At 46.0% G+C, this 22,317-nt stretch overlaps 1 protein-coding gene across 3 annotated transcripts in view; it reads left to right on the forward strand.

The window, feature by feature from the left end:
* The first annotated feature begins 420 nt into the window (after nt 1-420).
* Nucleotides 421-22,317, forward strand: part of LOC117358039 (glycoprotein-N-acetylgalactosamine 3-beta-galactosyltransferase 1-B-like) — a 93,814-nt gene continuing 71,917 nt past the window's right edge. Inside the window, exon 1 of one of the 3 annotated variants that reach the window (XM_033939455.1) lies at nt 421-488. The gene's annotated coding sequence lies outside the window, so the exon portion shown is untranslated. Of the gene's footprint in view, nt 489-8,766; nt 8,878-22,317 lie in introns of those variants that run through there. The other 2 variants (XM_033939456.1, XM_033939457.1) reach the window with 2 other exon arrangements.

The following is a 22,317-nucleotide window of genomic DNA, read 5'->3' on the forward strand; positions in this document are numbered from 1 at the left end:
CACTTTTCCCATTTCATGCCCCATCTAATCCCGGCTCAGCTGTGCATTTTTTTTTTAGTAAATCACATGTCCCAATTCTAATTTTTGGACTTGGTAGCAAGAGATACTTGCGTCTCCGCTTGTTTAAAAAGTGGCTTATAAAATTTAAATATAAAGAGAGAAAGACTTGCAGTTTTAACCACATCCCTACTCTCGAGCTGCTCAGCCGACTGCAGTCGATTACCATGCTTGAATTTTGCTGGGAACTGGAAGCCACGCCTTGATTTTCAGGCTCTGCCTGTAGAACCGGCTGCACTTTGCTCTCCCATCCTCTCCCTTCTTCACCAGGCCCAGCTCATTGGCTCGCCGGGCTCCCAGTTGAACCAATCAGCGAACAGCAGCAGTAGCTTAATGGGTAGCACAGGACAGACTGATCCGGGCAGGGTAGAGTTTTCGGGGCTGGGAGCAGCGCGCGCTGGCTGTGTGAGTCTCTGCATTTCCTGCGGTAGGTAAGTCTTGACGTTTCTGCACCCCTTCGATCCTATGTTCACATTTTCTTCTGGTCGGAGACCGCCACAAAAAAAAAGAGATGGGGAAGTGGCTCAGTGCTTCTCAACCACATGCGAATCCCGGAACTTTTAAGAAAAAAAAGAAGGGGGAAACAACTTTATTGTTGATCCTGTAAGCATCATCCTCGTTCCAGCTAAAAGAGGAGAATAAAAGTGAGGTCAATAATGTAGAAGGATAACTAACATTGGTGAATCTTTCTCCATTGATGTCCTCACTTTTTTCTCCCCCTTGTTCAGTTCCATGAGGCGGATATCTCCTTATTCTTTATCACTCTCCTATCCAGAGATAACAGATGGCCTTTCAATCATCGATTCCTACCTAGCACCACTATCCAAAGTGCTCCCATATTTAAGGAGTAGATTAATAATTGTTAATATATGCTTCCTCCGAGGAAAGGATGAACCTCACGAAACCCGTACGGCCTTAAAAATCTGAGGTCCGTGTCCCTGCCGCTGTAGTTTCGGTCGCTGACAGACCTTGATGAGATTTTAGCGCTGACGGATCCTAACACTTTTCCCTCCCTATGCTGAGACGGATCCGTCAGCGCTCAAATCTCAATCAAGGTCTGTCAGCGACAGAAACTACAGCGGCAGGGACACGGACCGACACGGACCTCAGATTTTTAAGGCCGTAATGACATTTACAGCCATTGTGTTAAAGAAAAAAAAAAACCCCAAACAGCTTAGCATACACACACCCTGCAACTGAATTGCTACGGTAGCAAAAATATAAGACAATATATAACAAAAGCAAAAAAATTTTCCCCACTAGAAGCAAAAGGTGTGCCAAAGGGGTGCACGTTTAACTTGGACAGATCTTTCTCTGACATGCAACGGTCCTGCTCCACTGCCCAGGAGCGCACTTCGCCAAACCTGATTGATATAGACGCGCGAGTTACGTTTATTAGATCCTTTCTAGCGGGGGGGGGGGGGGGGAAGAGATTTGAGGTCAAAGCAGCCCACTGTCCATAACTGGTACTATGTATATTCCATGGATAAATGAGGCCATTGAAATATGGTTGTCTGGAGAGAAAAAAAAAGTGAATAATTTGGGTTAAGTGCTTAGAAGGGTCTGTCTAGCTGGGATCCATTCTCTGGAAGCTAAAGAGAAGCTTCCTAAAATATGAGTACAATTCTTTCTCAATCCCATTACAAACAAAATGGCCTCCTGTCCCTAATAGAGACAAAAAAATGTGTTCTTAATACAGAGGAAATACCATCTACCGCCCAACATTGAAAATCATAGCTCTGACCCTCGTCATAAAGACTCCAGGTCCCCAAAGAGACAACTCTGCTCTCCCATGGGACACTCTCTGGGCTTCACTCCTTAATGGGCTTCAGTTCCTTCCTTTAGATCCGTTGCTTTTTTTTTTCCTTGTCTTTAGCAGGTCTCACGCATTGTCTCTGCCATCTAATTGCCTGGCGATCGGAATTGGGGAGAAGGAGGGGTCTACCCACCTTTTCTGAAAATTCCTCCCCCCCAGCTCTACCACAGATCATTTACCACCCTTCCCCCCAGATTCCTATAAAGCGAATCATTCCCTCAAGTTTAATGGATAAGTTACCTCCGAACTACAGTACCAGAGAGGAACCCCCCTCCACCCCATCCCCACCCCCAATATCCTAAGGTCCTCTATCAGAGAGCTTGTGCACCGCCAACAATTACACCTTCCTCCCGAAGCTCCGGTACTAGGGATCAGTCATACCCCTTCCACTTTAACTCCCGTGTTAGAGTCAGTTCTTTCCACCCCCACTACCCCCCCCCCCCCCACAGAACTAGCTCCCAATACCACGGATCCGAAGCTATCCGTACTTCCCCGTATAATCTGCTTCTTCCTAGATCTAGCCTAAGGCAGGTGCGCTTCCACATGTCCGGACTCGACCTTCTGTCTAGGGCTATTGTTTCTCGCCCGTCCCCCGTCACCTGCAGCCCGTTGGCTTTCACCCCTAGCAACCGGAATCGTGTTGAAAAGCGCAGGGGATGGGGGGGCCTGCAATTCCATTCCTAGGGGGGTTAATAGAAGGGTCTCAAGACCCTAGAGGCGGGGGAAGTGGTAGAGTCCCTTCTCCTGGTGTAGGTGAGCGGCAGGGTCCGGTCTGTCACTTGGTGTTTGGGGCAACTTAAGTGACCCAACCCGCCAGGGCCCCGTTCTCGAAGGCAGCTCCTGCCAGTCTGCAATCGCTACCCCCCCTCCAAATACCCGCAAAATGCAAGCCGAGAAGTGGGAGAGTTGGCTCGGTCCGCGCCACTTTTCAGGACCGTGCCACTTTTAGTCTCTGGCTCTGACAGAGCTCTATGAGAATTTAACTCTGACGGATCCTAGCATGGGGAGGCAAAAGCATTAGGATCCGTCAGAGTTAAATTGTCATAGAGCTCTGTCAGAGCCAGACTAAAAGTGCGCGGACCTCGGATTTTTAAGGATGTGACGTGCAGTTCAGATCCATGAGGTCCTGTTGTGTAGGACCCCTGAACGATTTGTTGAAGGGGACGAATAGATTGTTCAGAGGATCCTCCCAACAGCCAATTCTGATGGTAGAAACAAAGAAACCCTCCCCCCTTTTTTGCCTGTCTTTAGCACATCTAGCTGAATACACAGATGTTATTAGTTCTTTTAAAACTGATTACTAGTTTCTACCATTAGCCGAGCGAGGGAAAAAAAATTGAAGAGGATGAACTTTTAGCTTTCTAAAGAAAGGACAGATGTGTCCATTGTTTGTCCATTAACAACATTAAGCCAATCCACCCAAACTGGGGCTTCTCTTTCCTCAACCCAAACTGCGGGAGGATCTGAAGTCTGCCTTCGCTTTCCCTGCAGTTGAGCTCAGGCCCCTCGCGGACTTCACGGATCTGAACTGCACGTCACATCCTTAAAAATCCGAGGTCCGCGCACTTTTAGTCTGGCTCTGACAGAGCTCTATGACAATTTAACTCTGACGGATCCTAAAAGTGGCACGGACCTCGGATTTTTAAGGATGTGCGGGTTTAGATCCGCGAGGTCCGTGAGGTCCGCGTTTTACCCCTTCCCTACCTCAGAAGGCAGAGCTCTCTCCCTCTGCACAGTTTAGAACAGCAGTGCTGCTTTGTTTCTTCAGTTGTTCATCTTATATTGGTTCATTGGATCTCCTTTCCTTTTTATCTTAAATTGCCATACTGGCTCAGTTGCATGGTCTGTCCAGCCCAATGTCTGCTTCCAACAGTTGCCAATCCAAGTCAGATACCTGGCAGAATCAAAGACCAGTGCCCTAATTGAGACTAGCCTTACCTGCGTACGTTCTGGCTCAGCAGGAACTCGTCTAATTTTGCCTTGAATCCCTGGAGGGTGTTTTCCCCTATAACAGCCTCCGAAAGAGCATTCCAGATTTCTACCACTCTCTGGGTGAAGAAGAACTTCCTTACGTTTGTACAGAATCTTTGCCCTTCTAACTTTAGCGAATGCCCTCTCTTTCTCTTCACCTTGGAGAGGGTGAAGAACCTGGCTTTATCTACTAAGTCTATTCCCTTCATTATCTTGAATCGATTAAAAAAAAAAAAAAAAATCGGCCTCCAGATTCAGTGATTGACCCTTCCCCCTCACCCCCTAAAGCAGGAGCGGCTACCCGGCCACTACTGCTCCTGCTTTAGGGGGCATGCGGAGAGGGTCAGTTGGGAAATGCTGCAGTGACCTCCGGCTTCCCCACTGACCTCCTGCTCTTACATTTAGAACATCTAGATCTCCTGCAGTTCTTCCTGTACGTATCGGACGTATGACTGAATTTCAGCTGTTTGCAGTCCCCGCTAAATCGCTTTCACCGTTTCCCCCAGCCCAATGTCCTTCCGTCTTGATGTCAGAGGAGGGGCGGGACCGCAGCAGAGGGAACGACAGCTTCGGAGGCCGGTGGTTGCCTGCAAGGATCGCTACAGTACCGGCAATCCTCTCTGCAGGATGCTTCACTACTGTAATTAAGTAAAAGTTTGACCGGGAGGTCAGGGGGCAACATACAGGCCTTTGGGGGGGGGTGCAGGCCTTCAAGGGGGGACAGGCCTTCAGGAAGGTGCAGGCCTTTGGGGGGGGGGGACAGGCCTTCAGGGGAGGGACAGGCCTTCAGGGGGGACCCTGGTGTAGAAGTACATGCATGGAGGGAAGTGGGGGGGGGAGAAATAATGGGTCTAAAAACAGAGGAGAGGGAGATAGATGGGATTTAGGGAGGGAAGGAATAGAAAGGGAGAGAAGTTGGATACAAGGGATGGTGTGGAGGGGGGTGGGAGATAGAGATACTGGATAGGAGGGTAGTTGGGAAGAGAAAGGGAGAGATGGTGGACTCTGGGGTGGTGGGGAAGGAGGGAGAGATGCTGGATGAAAGGGTAGTTGAGAAAAGGAGAGATGGTGGATCTGTGGTTGATGAGGTCCATTGCTGCAGCTGCGGGGATGGAGATGAAAAAAAGGAAAGTTGCCAGACCTCCGTGGGATGGAAAGGAAATGGAAAGGGAGGACAGAGATAGAAGATGGATGGTTAGCATGGAGAAAGAAGAAAGAAGGAGACCCTGATCATTAGACAACCAGAACCTGGAACCAAGAAGATTTGAATAATGACCAGACAACAAAAGGTAGAAAAAATAATGCTATTTTCTGTTTTGTGATTACAATATGTCAGATTTGAAACGTGTATCCTACCAGAGCTGGTGTTAGACCGCAAACGTGAGCTAGGATTTAACAGAGAGAGGAAAAGTCCTTTTTGTTTCTTTATTTTGTTTACACCAAAGCGCCAGAGTGGTTAGGAGAAGGCAAAGGGGGTGAAGAAGCTATAAAATAAACCCACCAGGATGTTTGAAAGAAACACCCAATTGGGCGGGCAAATCTTGGTCACAAGTACCTGACAAGATCTCAAAGAGTAAAATAGGTTTTATGCTTCTTATCCTAGAAATAAGCAGTGGATTTCCTAAGTCCATCGTAATAATAGTTAAGGACTTTTAAGAAATGTTCCAAACTTTTCTCTCTCCCTCTACTATATAGTATATAAATATTCCTTCATCTGTGATCCTCTCTCTCTCTCTTTCCCTAATATTCTCTTTTTCTCTTACCCAATACATGATCCCCTTTCCCTCCATCACCCTCCCTGCAGGGCATGTTTAATTCATCGAGGGCTCCTAGGCACACAAGTTCACTAGGCCCCATGCCTCACTCCATCCCACCATGCCCTGCCCCCTGCCCCCCATTTATTTACCCATTTTCTTATTTACTTCTTTATTCCCTCTTTATTTCTTTTATTTTAAAATTCAAAACAAACAACAAAGAAAAACAAACAACAAAGATTACCATACCAGTGCCAGTGTAGTTTTTTTTTCTATGCAACCTCCAAACATCTCAGAACAAATCTCCCCTTCCTTTCTAGAGGAAGAGATCTTCAGCTGGCAGGGCTTTAGGAAGCCCACCAGTTTATAATTTGCATTTGGTTAGGAGGCATGGGGCATGGCGGGAAGAAAATTTAGAGCATGCCATTTTATTAGACTAATGCATTTTTCAATTAGCTTTCAGAGGTTAAAAACCTCTTTCTACAGGTCAGTAAACATACTGCTGTTACTGTATCCCTGTCCTGATCTGAGGAAAGGAGTTATGGTCTCTGAATTAGTAAAAAAAATGTATTAAAATTAGTCCAATAAACAGTATCATCTTATTTCCATTTTCTATTAATAAACGATTATCAACACAGCTACAATAATACTTTATCCTAAAGCAAAAATAAATAAATAAAACAAATAGGAATTTTTTTTTCTACATTTGTTGTCTGGTTTCTGCTTTCCTCATCTTCTCATCATTCTTTTACTTCCATCCACTGTCTGCCTTTTCCATCCAGTGTCCGCCCTCTCTCTCTTCCATATGGCATCTTCCCTCTTTCTATTTCTCTTCAATAAACTGTCTATCCTGTGACCCTTCTCTCCTTTGTACATGATTAATCTCAGCTTCACCCCTCTCCATTTTTCTGGTCTGGCATCTCTATCTCCTTTCCTTCCTCTCCCGTGCCCTAGCATCTCTCTCCTCTCCTTCTCTTCTATCTCTCCCTCCATTATCTGGCTTCTCCTCTCCTTCTTTTCTCTTCCTCCCTTCTTCCTTTACCCTAGTCTGGTATCTCCTTTCCCTCCCTTCCATGGTCTTGGCATCTTTCTTCCCCTCCTCTCCCTTCCCTGGTCTTACTTCTCCCTCCTTCCCTCTCTCTCCCCAATTGGGTGCAGCAGCATATCTCTACCCCTCTCTCTCTGTCTCACACAAATGTCAGCAGTGCACAAATTATTTTCTTCCTCCTGGGCTCCCAACTGCCTGCCCGAAAACATCAGGGGGGCATACCAGCGTTAGAGGAAGGCAAACAGGCTGTCTGGGCATCTCTTCCCCTTCCCCTTCCAGGGCCGGCATTAGGGGGCAACAAACGCCAGGGGGCCCCCGACTGTGTGGTGAGATGATGTAAACTTCCTTCCCTTCGACTCCCTTACTGCCCTCTCTCCTGCCGCAGCCTGTAACCAAATTGAACCCATGCTGCGGCTGCTCCAAAACTGTGCGTGTCTAGTTCCCTTCTCCTCCCTCCCCCTCATGACTTAACTTCCTGTTTCAGAGGAGAAGGGAAGCAGACACGCACAGTATTAGAGGAGCCCCACGGCATGGGTTCAATTTGCTTACAGGCAGCGGTGGGAGAGAGGGCAGTGAAGGAGTCGAAGGGAGGGAAGCTTATATCACCTCACACCACCTAACACCAGCCCTGGAAGGGGAAGGGAAAGAGATGCCCGGACAGCCTGTTTGCCTTCCCCTAACACTGGTTGCCCCCCCCCCCCTGATGTTTTCAGGCCCTTTAATCTGGTCCTGCCTCCCTGCATCCAGACTTTTTCTTCTTCATCCTCATTTTCCATCTTTTCTCAATTTTCTCCATCTAATGTGGATATTGTCAAGCTGGGTCAGACCTAAGGACCATGTAGCCCAGTATCCTATTCCCAACAATGGCTAGCCCAGGTTACAAGTATGGTACCTGGCAGGATCCCAAAGGTAGTTTTCATGCTGCTTATATCCAGGGACAAGTAGTGGCTTTCCCCAGGTCTGTGTTAATAAGTTTATGGTCTTTTCCTCTAGGAATTTGTCCAAACCTTTTAAAAATCCAGCTATACTGTTTTACCACGTTTTACGGCAAAGAATTCCAGAGCTTAAGTACACACTGAGTGAAAAAATATTTTATTTGTTTTTTTCCTAATGTTGCCAGACAGATGCAATTTGGATGGAAACAGTTCCTACAACTTAAGTCTAAGGTTTTGGCAATAGGAGCTTCTTTCTTTCTTAAATATCCATGTAAATGTATCTTATGGAAATGATAAATATATATTTGTGGATCCATCTCAATTAGAATTTCATTAAAGATAAACCTTTACTTGAGAAAATTTCAGAGACTAATTTTGAGGTTGATGATAAAGTGTGATATATAATAGTTAGGGTCATTTTTTTGCTTGTTGCGATAATGTTATGTATAATTTCCTGAAAAATTTTGTTTCTTTCTTATGCTAAGGTGCAAGACAGCCCCAATGATGTGGACTAGATCAGTAGTAATGTTTTTCTGTTTTAGTATATTTCTTTAAGCACTATTGTGATGTACTTATATTATGTAATATCTATGTAACAAATTATGGAAATAAAGAATAAATATATATATATATATATATATATAATTTGTTCTTGTACAATCATGCTCTATTCCTGAACTAGTGGGTTATTTTCCTGTGATTGCCAGACAGCTTGTAGGGAGCCTCATTATACAGTCTTGAGCCCCTCCTCTCTTACCTCAGAACTGCCCTCCAGGAATCCAGGTATTTTTCCTATAAGTCAGACTGCAAGAGCTTGTCTTTTCTGCTCATGTTTATTTTTCTTTACCTTCAGTATTTTTGTTTGTGAATTCCGCCTTTGTGCTGCAGAGGTTCCTCGCGGAGACAGCTCTGGTTGAGGGGTATCACAGACTTTATGTAAAGTCTATTTCCAGGGGGTTGGCTGCCTGTCAGTGCCCCTCTGGACAGTCTGCATATTGGTTCAGGACTTAGGGACTGTTCCCTTGGGTGCTTGCTCACCCCAGGTTCATCCTCTAGTGTTTCTGAGTGAAGGCTGCGTGGCTCCGAGGAAGTGTTCCCAGGATCAGTGCTGACTGTGTTCCTTCGCCAGGTAACATGCACAGTGTATCTGAGGGTGGCAGAGGTCGCCAGCTGTTGGTGGGCTGAGGGGAGCAGTCAGAAGATCAGCAGTCCAGTCGACATATTTGTAGAGGCAGAGGATCCCTTTGTGAGCTGTTTCAGCTTTCATTGCAGCAGTACACAGCACCTCATGGCACAGTGAGTACTGGTCCGACAACCTAAATCATTGATTTTAGGAGGGTCTCAAAAAGGGAGTTTTAGAATGTTTGGGAGTGTTCCCCTGGAACCCGCACCCCTAAAATCCTAAAATAGCTGATTTTTAGGGGACCCTGGGCTTTACCCTGGCTGTTTTATTCTTGGATTTTCCTAATTTTGATTTAAAGTAATTTTTAGCCTCAATAAGCGTAGTTTTCACAAGAAAAACGCTCAAATGGACTACCCAGGGCTGGATGTTGTGGATTCATGCCTTATTTGTGGTGGATGGCTATCCAGAGAGCGATAAACAAAAATTGTCTGACCAAATTACAACATTAAAGAACAATCAATCCCGCTTAATAGTTGAAGGGTCATTCAATACTTGTCATATCATATAAACCACTCTTGTTCATAGGGAGAAAAGCCTCAGAGCTAGGAGCAATACACAAAATGTGCCACTTTAGCATATTTCAGTATCTTTTTCACTCCTCAATATAGTCATCGGCAAAAACCCTCTGATAATATTGATAATATTACTTTTTTTCATATTTTTTTCAATTTTAGAAACTTCTTTTGACTAATCTTTAAGTATTATTGTTTCATTAATAAATTTATCGAGATCACCCTCAACTTATAAACACCAACAGACTTCTTTTCAAATTTAAAATCCACAGCACTTATCTCGTATTGTGTGAGCTGTTCAATCTTAATAACGTCGTGCCATTCAAAGCAAAGCCAGGGAGCAAAGCCAGAGAGCAGCCATGTTCCACGTGAGAGGGGGTGAAATTTCAGTTTCCTAAATACCTTCGACTTCTGAAGGGCGTCCTGCTTCTGATTCTGGCTGGGGGTATCCAAAAAAGTCGACTTTGGGTACGATGATGGCACAGTTGACACTCCTGCTAAGCGCAGCTACAATTCATTGGCCAAACCTCATATATCCTCCAAGCATGCTAAGAAGAGTCCACAGGCGGTGGCTCCTGCCACAGATGATGGGTTCCCCCTGAATTTATTAACATGCTGTATCAGGCTTATTTGGCAAGCATTCTCAACTGCTGGGGGGACCTCTCCTTCCCAAGATGCAGGGATTATGCCTGGCTCTCCCATGGTGGCTACAGCTAGTGTGCTGGCAGTTGCCTTGGTCGATCAGGATACCCTGACCATGCCCTTACACATGCTGGCACTACCACCGCGGGGGATGTTGCAACCCTCACGGATCTCCAAGATCAGGATCAGAGTGGACATCCAGATGTGGTTGAGGATCTTACGGTGCAGAGATTTTTTTTAAACCCGCTCATCTGACTGATTTGATTTCCGAGTTGCTCTGTCAGTCACAAAGGAATGCTCTCTTATGAGTAATGAGAGACCACAAGCAGCCTCTTTTCCGGATCATCCAGCCATAGTTAAGATGCTCAGGGACATTTGGAAGGTGTCTGAGGGCCCCTTGAAATGTGCCAAAGCCATGGCTTGGCTCTATTTGGCATTTTGTGTCTCCAAAAGTTGATTTCTTTATGTCACAGGTTACTAAACGCACATCTTTCCCCAGTGATGCTGAAGGATGTTCAGGACTGCAGAATGGATTTTATCCTCAAGCACATCTTTGATTCAGCGGCTGCTGGGCTGTAGGCAGCGACGGCCTCCTCCTTTGTGGCCAGGGCCTGACATTCTAAGCTCCACTACGATCTGGACACTATTGTGATCTGGGATCTTGCCGTCATGATCTCAGTGGTGCACTACATAGCAGATGCCCTGTACGACATGTTTAAAGTCTTTGGCAAACTGTCTACTTATTCAGTTTCGGTGCAGAGGATGTTGTGGATTTGTCCTCGAAGGAAACCTTAAGCTGGTTACCTTTTAAGAGGCAACTTCTCTGCGACACTCATTTAATTCCTATGAGTGTTGGAGCATTTATCTTGCTGACCTGCGGTAAAACCCTCTACCACAGCTTAATAAAAGGGGGAGGGGGGGTTAAAGAACATATTATTCCTTGACACGCCTTCACCTCTGAGGTCCTCTCAAGGAGCATTACTATCTCACCAAAAGAAATTGTATGTTTTGATACCCACCAGAAATTCTTCTCAGGAGTATTATGGTGTATTACTAGTGTTTAAGCCCGTTACATTAATGGGTACTAGTAAAGCCTCCTTCCCTCACATGTCCCCTATTTTCAGCCCCAGCTCCAAACCCATTTTTATCTTCCCCCCCAGTCCAACAGCACCTCTTCCCTGCTCCCCCGGTCCCTTTTCCCTGCTCCTCCGGTCAGCAGCACCCCTTATCTGCTCCCCTGGTCCAGCATGTAGCCTTGTGAACATCGCGGCCGGCTTTTGCGAACCTCGCAGGCCACTCTGCACTTCAGTAGCACGTTCCCTCTGACGCGATCACGTACATCAGAGGAAACGTTCTACTGAGGTACAGCCGGCCGCGATCCTCAAGGAAATAGCACCCGACCCTCTGCTGCGCTTTGGGGAGAGCCTTCAGCAGCTCGAAGTCCTCCTCCCGGCAGCCGCCGCCAGCGCCGCTCCGCACCGCATCAAGCTACCGAATACGGCCACGGAGGGCAATCGGGGCAGCCAGGACACAGGCAGAGAGAGTTGGTGAGTGAGAGCGGGAGGAGGGGAGTGGCCAGAGTGTTCCCTGCCGCCATGTTCTAAAATAGAATTTGGCCAGGGATCAGAAAACACGGCGGCAGGGAACATGAAACCCTAAGTGCACATGCGCGCTTAGGGTTTTATTATATAGGATATCTCAGCTATTTGAATTTCAGTGCTGTTAAATAAGTATATTTTTGGAAGTGTTTCATGGTAGTCAATTAAATTTAAATTTACTGATTTTAAGTTTACCTCATTCCATATTTATGTTTTATATTTGGTGTTTTTACTATTGTTATGCTGTTAACAAAATTGTAAGTTTTATGTTGAACTGTATTTGCTGTACAACCCCTTGGGTAAATCTCTTCATAAAGATGGTTAATAAATCCCAATAAATAAATACATTTCTGACACAGTTTGTGCAAAACCCTGTTTTAAGACAACCTGAATTTGATCTTGAAAAACAAGCAAAATGTACACCTAAGTAATTCTAGGTCAAAGTGGTTGGATAGGTCAGGATTGCAGCTGTCTTGTGTAATTGCTGGGAGAATGTCACAAGCTGTAGTTACATAAAGAGGAATAATCAAAAGCTTTATTTGGGTTAGGGAAGTGGCTTGGAGGAGTTCTGATCATTAGGCAACATCTTCAGGATTAGCCCTGGCTGTTGACTTTAACAAAGAGGCATGGACCTTCTGTTCAGGGTAGTTTGTTACTCCCTGTGCTTTAGCAAATTCGAAAGGCCAAACCGCTTCAGGCAAAACAACTTGAAGGAAACAAGTAGGGAATAGAGCTGTCTGATTCAGGAAAAAATTATTTCATTTGATATTCGATTTTGCCAATTGGATCAGATTTTTGATTCAATACGAATCAATTCTTTTTCTATGACATAGCTTTAAAATTAGCTGGCGGATTTATTTTGTAGCCTGTTCACCCACCCCACTCCTTTTGCCCTTTCCAACCCCATGCCAGCGCTGTCAAGTGTAAACAAAACAAATGCTTGTGCTCGTTCTAACACCACCTCTGGCAGGATATACATTTCATATCTGATGAATTGTAATCACAAAATAGAAAATACCGCCCCCCTCCCTGTTATGAAGCCTCATTAGTGTTTTTATTGCCGGCCATGGTGGTAAAAGTTCTGACGCTCTTAGGAATTCTATGAGTGCTGGCGATAAAAACGCAGAAGTGACATTTTTTCTACCTTTTTGTTGTTTGGTCATTTTATTATTCAAATCATGTTGGTCCCAGGTTCTGGTTTCTGTTTGTCTTGTTAACTCGCTTTCAAAAGTCTCAACCCCTTTGACATTTTCTTCTTTCTCTGTGTTCACCATCCATCTCTGCATCCTCTCTTCTTTCGTCTCATTTCTGCAGGTCCAGCACCCCCCCCCCCCAGGGTCAACACCCCTAAAGGGTCCAGCACCCTCTCCTTTCACCTCCATCCCCCAGTCCAGTGTCTATCTCCCTTACCTCCAGCCCCTCTCCACCCAGTGTGGCCATCACCCTCTCTTCCCTTCTCTCCTTCCCCCCACCCCCACCCCCACCCCACGATGGCCAGCAGTGAATATGTGCACTATTGGGTCACATGCACCTATATTGCCTTTTGCCTTAGCAACAGCAGCAGATGAATCCAGAGACCAATGGGATAGCCCACATCTACCAGCAGGCGGAGATAGAGAAACTGATTAACAGGTGGTCCTATTAGCTGGGCCTCCTCCTGCTTCTCCAATTCTCTATCTCCCAGCAGGTTATGGTCGCTATTCATCTAGCTCCTGGATTCTGGCTGTAACTGGAACTTTATTTTCTCCTGTTGAGGTTTCTCTTCAGTGAGACAGGGGTGTCCGGCTGAACAGTGCCGGCTTTAGGGGTTACACCTGGCCCCCCCCCAGGTCCCTGCCTCACCCTCCCTCCAGTGATAGAGGGGTTAACTGAGTCTCTATTTTATTTTTCTTCTTTCCCTTAAAAAAAAAGAGACCATTTACTATTTGTGCTTATGCCTTATCAGGGGTGCTCAACCAGTGTCTACCGGCGTCTGCCAGCCCTGTCAGCCAGGTTGTGAGTATTCCTTTTTTGCATTGCATCTGCGGGTTACATTTCTAGTGGTGTTGGAACTGTGAGCTTTATTTTGCGGTTAGAACTACGGGTTTTGTTATTGGTCTTATGCTTGTTCTGAAGTACCTGCAGCCGTGTGGTTGCGTGCCTTTCCAAATAGATAATTTATTTCTCAACAGCTAAGCTTTGTTGGGCAGTGAAAAATGTGCAGCATGGGAAGTTTATAATTTTAAATGTGTGGATGTTTAAGTACAGGGCTCCTGTTTTGTGTGTTGGGCACGGTTGTTCAAAACGGTGCCTTCCCGCGCGCGGGAGGCGCGAGCTTGTTCTCGTGCATGGGTGGGAGAGTCCTAGCTTTTGCGGCCTGTTCACTGGGGCTGTCCTGTGCACAGTGAGTGCCACGGCTGTGGAGCCAGTGCCTTTCTGCGAGCGCTTGTGCTCCGACGCTGGCAGCGGCGCCACGGCGTTCTTAGAGCCTGTTTCAGCTGCGGCCTTATCTCTGCGCCTCTCCCGGTCTCCCGGTTCTTGTTCTAGCTGCGTTGGTGGGTTGCAGCTGCAGTTGCTGTTCACGCGGCGGTTGGATTCACTTCCAAGGTGATTATTTGGGGCATGGGAGTCATCCTGCCTTGCCGGAGGGCGCTGGAGAGGGAGAGCATTATACGCTTGGCTCCTCGGTTGCGGCTTGTTCCGACACTGGGTCAGCAGAAGGCGCATTGCTGCTGGTGACGGTCAGCGGCGGGGGAGGGATACCCGGGTCTTGGTTCGGATCTCTGCTCCTACCTCCCGGGGTCCCGGTATGGTGAGAATTATGACTTTTGTCTATTTCCTTTTATTTGCGCCTTGGGGCCGTGCTGCTGGTATTGGGAGGCGCTATTGACATGTTTCCTTGTCCTTGAGTGCTAGGTTGCCTGTTGGGGCTGCACTCTACTGGTAGTGTGGGGTTGCCTGGTGTCACCTTGACTTTTCCCGCGGGCAGAACTTGGTTTTGTTTGTGTCTAGGGCAATGCAGGGTCCTCTGTTTTTTGAGGATACTCAGGAGCCTCGTGCGGCTATCGTCTTCTCCTGACATATGTTAAGCAGCTCCCCTATTTTTCCCTCTTCGCATTGTTATGCATGGGTTCCTTCCCTTGTAGCCATGTACTGGGCGGCTCTCTGAAGGGGAAGACAGGGCTGTTTGTCAGTTTGCATCATCTCTGCAATTTCTCTTTGGACAGGGTGTTTTCTCTTTCTGGCTGCCAGGTACATGTACTTTGCTAAGGGGCACTATTCTCAATTTCTGCTTTTCCCTTAGGATGTCTTTCTTGTTGGAGCAGTTGGTGTTGGAGAGAAGCTTATGTGGTGTTGGGTCCACTCCTAGCTGTCACGACCCTGTTTTTGGAATTCCATTCGATGGGGTCCAGGTTAGCCGTTTGCTTCTTCTCCTCTTCTTTCTTACACCGCTATGCTAGAATTTTCTCAGGACAGTTACTTTCTTTCCTCCAGGATTTGCAACTCTCATCCAGCCTGTTCCCCAGCCTACCGTGTGTAGTTCGCGAGGGGTCTGATACCTCCTTAGGTTTTCTGACGGAGGGGGATTCCTCTTCTCCCTTTCCTGATTCTTTCTCAGACTTGCTGTATTTTGAGCTCGCTGTATATTGAGCTGCCAATGGTGATGTGGGTGCAAGGTCCCATTCAGGGCTTCCTGGTACTAAGAGACAGTAGTTCCAGTTCCTCCGGAACATGGGTGCAAAGGAAGTTATTCGGTTTTCTTCGTGTTGACCGTAACGGGGGGTCGGTCAGTCAAGGACTGAATCTCCTATGGGTCAATTAGTTTCTCAAAGTTAAACTTTTCTGAATATTTAAAAAAAAAAAAAAAAAAAAATTGAAATCGATCGTTGCTGCGGAGCCTTGGTGGGAGTTTTTGTCAGCACTCGGTCTCATACATGTCTACTTACCTTTCCCATATGTCCATCCCGTCACCGGGGTATTTGCTGTGCCACCCTTGGCATGGCCGGATCAACGGGTCGGTCACAAATGGGTGATTTCTGTTATTTGAACTTCTTTTCGTCTATTCTTTGGATGTGATTCTTCAGATTTCTGTTGGGCTCTCTTCTCCTATGCTATATTTTGGGATATCAGGGGCTGTTGCTCCCGTAGGGGCGACAGGTTGCGGTCTCAGTTTTACCTTCTTCGGTCTCCTGGAACTGGAGTATGGGATTCTGTGCAGGTTCTGACATCTATGCTGGTGACTCAACTGGGCACTTCGGCTCGCTTTCCCTTGAGAACACTAATGCAGTTGTTTTTTGTTCCGGTTGTTTCCTGTATCTCGAGGCTCCACTTGTAGTATCTAGTCGGCTCCTCATGCATTGCTCCCTCTCCTTTGGTGACTCAGCTAGGTTGCTCTGTCAAAGGCCTGTCTCGGTCTTTGCCGGACTGGCTCGCAGTCGCCTAATGTCACAGGCTGTCGGGATGGGGGGCTCAGTGCCTTCAGTCCTCAGCGCAAAGAGTCGGTACTCGTTCTTTCTTCTGGACTGCAGCACAGTCCGGCTGCCGTTCCTGGAGTTTCAGACCGTTCTTCTGGAATAATGTTACAGGTCTTTTTGGACAGTGTTATATCGGTGGTATTTCTCTACCCCCGGGATAATATGTGATGTAATCAGTTGGTGAGTGCCGTCATGTTGTACTTCGGTGGGGGGAATCTCCTCTTACTCTTCTGTCCAGCATATTTTTGCAGGACAGGAAGTGGGTTTCGATAGACTTTCTCACCTCCATATCTGAGCATGGACCGTCTCTAGTTGATTGGCCAATGCAGCGCTTGGTGCGCCTTTCACCATTTTCGCAAGCTTACATAGTGGTTGTAGTAGCATCTTCTCCATCCTGGATATTGAGAGCGATTTGCTAAGGCGTTCAAACTCTTTATATACAGGGGCGATCTCCTGGAACTAGACCTCCTGGCCTCGTCTCAGAATGCAGGGCTTTCTAGCTTCTTCAACAGACGCGGGGACTGGCAGTCAGAGGGGGTAGCAGCTTTGCTTCTTTCTCGTCTCTGGTTTCTCTTTTCTGATGTTTTCCCCTGGCTAATAATTGGATGGATTTGCCATCTCAAGCTCGCTTTCAGGGCTCAGTACTTGGAGGGGTTCTGGCTTGGCTGTGCCCTCCTTGCTATGCAGATCTGATGGGTCTTTCGACGGCCGACCTGTTGCAATTCCTGGTATCTCCGGATTTATTCTCCTAGAGTTCGACCACATAGATATTTGTCCTACCTTGATGTTACGGCCTGGTTTTTGCACAGTCATAGCTGCCTTGTATAGGTTATGCAAAGCAGGTTTTTTCTTCGCTTCTCCAGGCGATGCTGAGGTATTCTCCTGGTGGCTTCTGCTGCCTTTTGGAGGCTTTTCCTTTCTTGGCTTCTTCTCAACGTTGGCACCCTTCCTGAGTTCTATATTTTATATTCTTTCTTTTTTGGCGCAAGCGTATTGCCAGGGGCTTGGCGTTCATTTCCCTTCATATTCAAGTGACAATCTTCAAGTTTTCCATGGCTGGGTATCTTGCTCTTCGCTTACTTTTCAGCTTCGTGTTGTTCTGTTCCTCCACGGAGTACATGATCTTCATGCACCTCTTCGGAAACCCTGTCCAGAGTCCAGTCTTAGGGTACTTCTTTGCGGTTGCATGCCGGATTCGTTTCAACCTTGTCTTTTGAGACTCTAAAAGGCTGTGCCGTTCAACACGGTGTTCCTTGTGGTCATGGCTTCCGTTCGACGGTTTTCTGAGTTGCTGGCCTTGTAAGGCAGGGATTCTTTTTTCTGATTTGCAAATTCTGAGGTGTCGGTTCGGGCGGTACCTCAATTTCTTTCTAAGGTGATGTCATCCTTTCTTTGATGCCGCTCTCACTTTTTCTTCCTTTTTCCTGGGAGGATGACTGGAGAGGCGAGTTTTTTCTTCGCTGCGGTTTTTTGAAGGTGCGTAGCATTCTCTGCACTCTGTAGGCTTCTAACGTCTTTTGGTCGTTTGGTTCACCTCTTTGTATTCTTCAGGGGACGCGACTTACGTAGGGTAGCGTCCCCAGCCTTCCTTGCTCACTGGGGGGGAGACCTTCTTTCCGCTTACTTGACGGCAGGAAAGCGGTTGGTGGAAGAATTTCATGTCCCTTCAGCCAGAGCAATGGCAGCTACTTGGACTCAGTCCAGAGGTTTTTTTCCTTGGAGGTGTCATGCGGCTACTTGGTCTTCCGAGAGTGCTTTATCTCAGGGGGCGCCTGCGGAGGATTCATTTAGTGCTTTGGTTGTTGCGGAGGCGGCGTTTGCTTCCCACCCAGATTGAGGATTGCTTTGCTACATCCCATTGGTCTCTGGATTCATCTGCTGCTGTTGCTAAGGAAGGAAAAATTATGTTCTTACCTGTTAATTTTCTTTCCTTTAGACGCAGCAGGTGAATCCAGAGCCCCACCCTTTTCTGGATTTTGACTGTTGGTTTTTTCTTTTGCGACTTTCACGATTTGTTATTATTGTCGGTTGTATTGTGTATTATTACCTTTTTACATTGGTTATGGGAAATAAGTTTTTTTACATGTTTACATGCTATACCTGTTGATGGTTACAAATGCTTTGGCAAGGAGCTATACTGGAGATGCAGGAGGAGTCCCAGCCAATAGGACCACCTGTTAATAAGTTTCTCTATTTCCACCTGCTGGTAGATGTGGGCTATCCCATTGGTCTCTGGATTCATCTGCTGCATCTAAAGGAAAGAAAATTAACAGTAAGAACATAATTTTTCCATAAAATATCATTAATATACATCTCATATCAACTAACATTTCTCTTACTTATATATCTCTAAATCTTGGATTTATGAACCATCATTCTTGAAGCAGGTATTCAGTCATCCAATGCTGCAACATTATAATTATCAGTCCTTACATCAAAAAATGTGTGTACAGAAACCACTATAATGTAGCAAAAGAGATCACTAATAATATAACAAAACTAATATTTCAAAAATGCTGACATGATCATGTTTTGAGCAACTGCGCTGCATCAGGAAAATCTTCAGTATTAAAAAACAGCAATCCAGAATCATATTGGAAAACAATTCATCACAGTCCAAAACTATTGCAATGTTTCACTGTGTGAGGAAAAACCCCCCCATACTCTAATTCTTAACTCAAAAATGGCAACATGGCATCCAAGCCTATGAAGAACTGCCATTTTGCATTTTGAGAGGAGATCATGAACAATATTGGATATAAATGCTGCAATCTCTGCATCCATATGGTTTGAAGGAACACATGAAATGGTTATCACTGCTTTATATAGGTTTGATTGGATATACTATTCTATAATTTGGAGACGAGGATCCTGATTGGTTAGTGCCACTTTTGAAGGAACTATTTTTGATTGGACTATTTTCTATGAATAAACAAGGTTGCTTTGTTTTCTTTTTTTGAATAGCAAAATGGAACAAGTTTATTATACATGGTGAAGCACTGCAGTAGATTTTTATAATGAAGATTGCTCTAATGCAGAGCAGTTGCTTGGAAAAAAAAAACTGGAGTTGGCAATTTTGAAGTTAAGCACTGTTTTTGTTTTTGCTGTATTTGTGATGTGCCGTGCTTCATTTCTCCCTTCCCTCCAGCTTCCAGCTGCCCCCCCCGGGTCCTACATCAGCAGTGGTGGCAGTGCCTCCCCCCCCAGAAGCAGCACAGCAGACCCCACTCTACTACCCATACCTTCAAGTTCACTTCTCAAAGAAATTCTCAGCACTGGCCGCCAATCCACACATGCCTGTTCTTGGACTTTCCCTCTACCGGAGTCCTTCCTTTTAATGTAAGGAAACAGGAAGTTACATGAGAAGGAAGGACTCCAGCAGAGGAAAAGCCCAAGAGCAGAACTGAATTGGTGAGTCAATTTTTTTTTTTAACAAATCGATTCAATCAATTCAGCCTAGTCACCTCAGACAGCAAGATTATTTTTCAAAATTTAGGGGTCTTTTTACTAAGGCATGCTAACCGATTTAGCGCGCTAAAGATTAGCGCATGCTAAATGCTAAGGCACCCATTATATTCTATGGGCGCCTTAGCATGTAGCGTGCGCTAATCTTTAGCACGCACTAAATCGATTAGTGCGCACTAAATTGGTTTGCACACCATAGTAAAAGGACCCTTTAGATCGAATTAAAAACATTTCTATTTAAAGATGTTTACGGTCGTTAGGACTCAGCAGGACTTTGATTTGCAGTATTCTTTTTTTATTTATTTATTTATTTTCATTTTCCCACCTCCCCAGATTTCCTTTCCATAGATTGTATTTCTCCCTCTCTTCCCCTTTTGTTTCTGTACTGTTAAATTATTTTTATGTTCAAATCTGTTTTATTGCGAATGTGAAAAATGAAAAAGATTAAAAAAAAAAGATACAACAAGAGCAAAGGAATCATCATCCAACAATACACAATTTTCAGAAACACCCAATGGAGCAAACCTATCCCCCCAACACCCCCACCCTACCCAGCCCCCAAGAACTCCCAAAACAACTTCCCCCCCCCCCGGGGGTCCCCCTCCAGAAATTATACAAAAGACAACCAAAAGGTCTCCCAGATCCAAAGGCCTGTACTTTTGTAGCCCTTGGGCTATATCAGGGGGGATCCCCTACCCCAAAAATAAAAAAAGAGAGAGAGCAAGTTTAATCAAGTTTAATAATAATTTGATTAATCGCTTAATCTAAATTCTAAGCGATGTACATGCTGGTAAAATTACAATATAAGGGGGATAATACAGTAAATAAGACTAAAGACTATTGACAAATTTAACAAGACTAGAAACATAGGGAAGAGATGGGAAAAAGTTACAATTTGTGTAGAAATTGAAGAAACAAGTAAGGTAAACACGTAAGGAAAGGGGAGCAAGTGCGTGGAACACTAGCAAAGTTAGGCAAGAGGATTCAAAAGGAGGCTACGAATCCAGATAGACTCCCCAAGTCAGCAGGTAATTGTGTCATCGATGAGGATGACCAATCGCCTCTCGGGCCCCCCAGGCAGCCAATTATGTACCAAGGATCTCCAAGTCCAATAGGAGGGAGGCTCAGAAACAGTCCAGGACTGCAAAATGCATTTGCAAGCAAGAAGATACACCTTACTACACCATAGGGGACCCCCCTTAGGGAGGCCGCGGAAAGCCCCAGGTAGACCTAAAACCAAGTGCTCCACAGCACCCGAAATGGGGCCCCAAAATAAGCCCTGTAAGTAATGGACTATGGACTTCCAAAAAGTTTGTACGGTCCAACAGTCCCAAACGGAATGAGCAAAAGTATTGGGATCCCAACCACATTTCAAACAGAGGGGTAAAGCAATGCCTCCCACTTTATGTAATTGGACCTGAGTATAATAGGCTCTGTAAATCACTCTGACATAGTATTCTCGAAACAGGGATCCCGTTATTAAGCGAGGAACCCCCCGCAAGGCATGCAGAATGTCCCAATGGCTAAGGTCTCTGTAGAGTTCCCGACCCCAACTCCCCTGTATCCGCAAGACATCTTTAGGTCGTGCAAATCCAGAAAGGGCTTTATGCAACACTGACACCAAGGTAGAACAAAGCTCCACCCCAGCAAAGAAAGCCCGAAGGCGTACTCCCATCGGCTGTGCGATTCGCTCCTGAGGAAGAGAAAGAACATAGTGCTTAACCTGACAATAGGCAAAAGTATCACCCCCAGCATCCACCTAAGCGATCATCAAAAGCAGCAAGGGATTTCAAACTCCCTTCCTGAGTCAACAAGTGTTCCACAAGAGTAATATCTTGGGTTGCCCAACTATGAAAAGTAGGGTTATCCCGGCCCTGCAGAAAAGCTGAGTTCCCACGGACTCGTTATCCTGGGATCTCCTCCCAATTTACCAATCAAACTCTCCCATACAGCACACATAGATCTCAGAAGAACACTGGGACGGAACAAGGCAGGAAGCTCCTTAGTGGGTATACTTTTTTAACATTCTGCCCCTTTACCTTGAAAAAGCAGCCCAAAACAGCTAGGGTATAGCAGGGCAGGAGTAGGGTGTGAAAACAGGTTAAAAATATTATCCACCTGGAAGTATGGTGGGGCCTCAGCGTGACCAGGAACGTCTTCAGGATCCTTCCTTGGCTTGCAGGCAGGACCCGGGCAGAATGCAAGCATGCATGAAGTCTCCCAGCAGCAGCGGCATTAATATTAGTAAAGCTCCGGCTGCCGGGAGAGAAAAGGAGGACCCGTTGGTGCATGCGTGGCAGACCGCAACATGAGCAGAAGAGGAGACAGCCCAAATGGCATGCCAAAGACTAGGCCACAGGTCTGGAAACAGGGCAGGGAAGATCAGTGTAGGACTGAACTGGCACTGGAGGGTCAGCAAGCCCCTGGTCCAGTAACGGCCAGGTCCCAAAGATTAAGGTGGGCCAAACAGGGCTTTAGTAGCCAAGGAGGGGGTTTGAAATGGCGTGGGGGTGCGGCGGAAAGTGCAGGAACATGCTGGAATGTGTCTGTGTTTCTGGGAGTTTTGCCCTAAAGTTTGGCTGCATCGGAACCCTAGTAGTAGAGAGCCAGGGTCCTGAAAAATGTTTTTAAAAGCCGCAAAGGCCTTATGCATGTGCACAACTAGTGTGCATGTGCAGTCGGAGAGGGGCACGAGACAGAGGCGTGAATTTTACAGCCTCTGATTGGCTATCGGGGATGGGGAGGGAGTTGCTGTTGGATTATCTCTGCTTGTGCTTGTTGCTGTTAAAAGGGCATGAGAGTATAGAATAGGAGACAGAAGCAGCTTATAAGAAACTGTGTTTTAAAACTTTGCAGAAAGTTATTTAGGAAAATAAAAGTTC

This window comes from Geotrypetes seraphini, chromosome 3 (genome assembly GCF_902459505.1).
Source record: "Geotrypetes seraphini chromosome 3, aGeoSer1.1, whole genome shotgun sequence".
Lineage (NCBI taxonomy): Eukaryota > Metazoa > Chordata > Amphibia > Gymnophiona > Dermophiidae > Geotrypetes > Geotrypetes seraphini.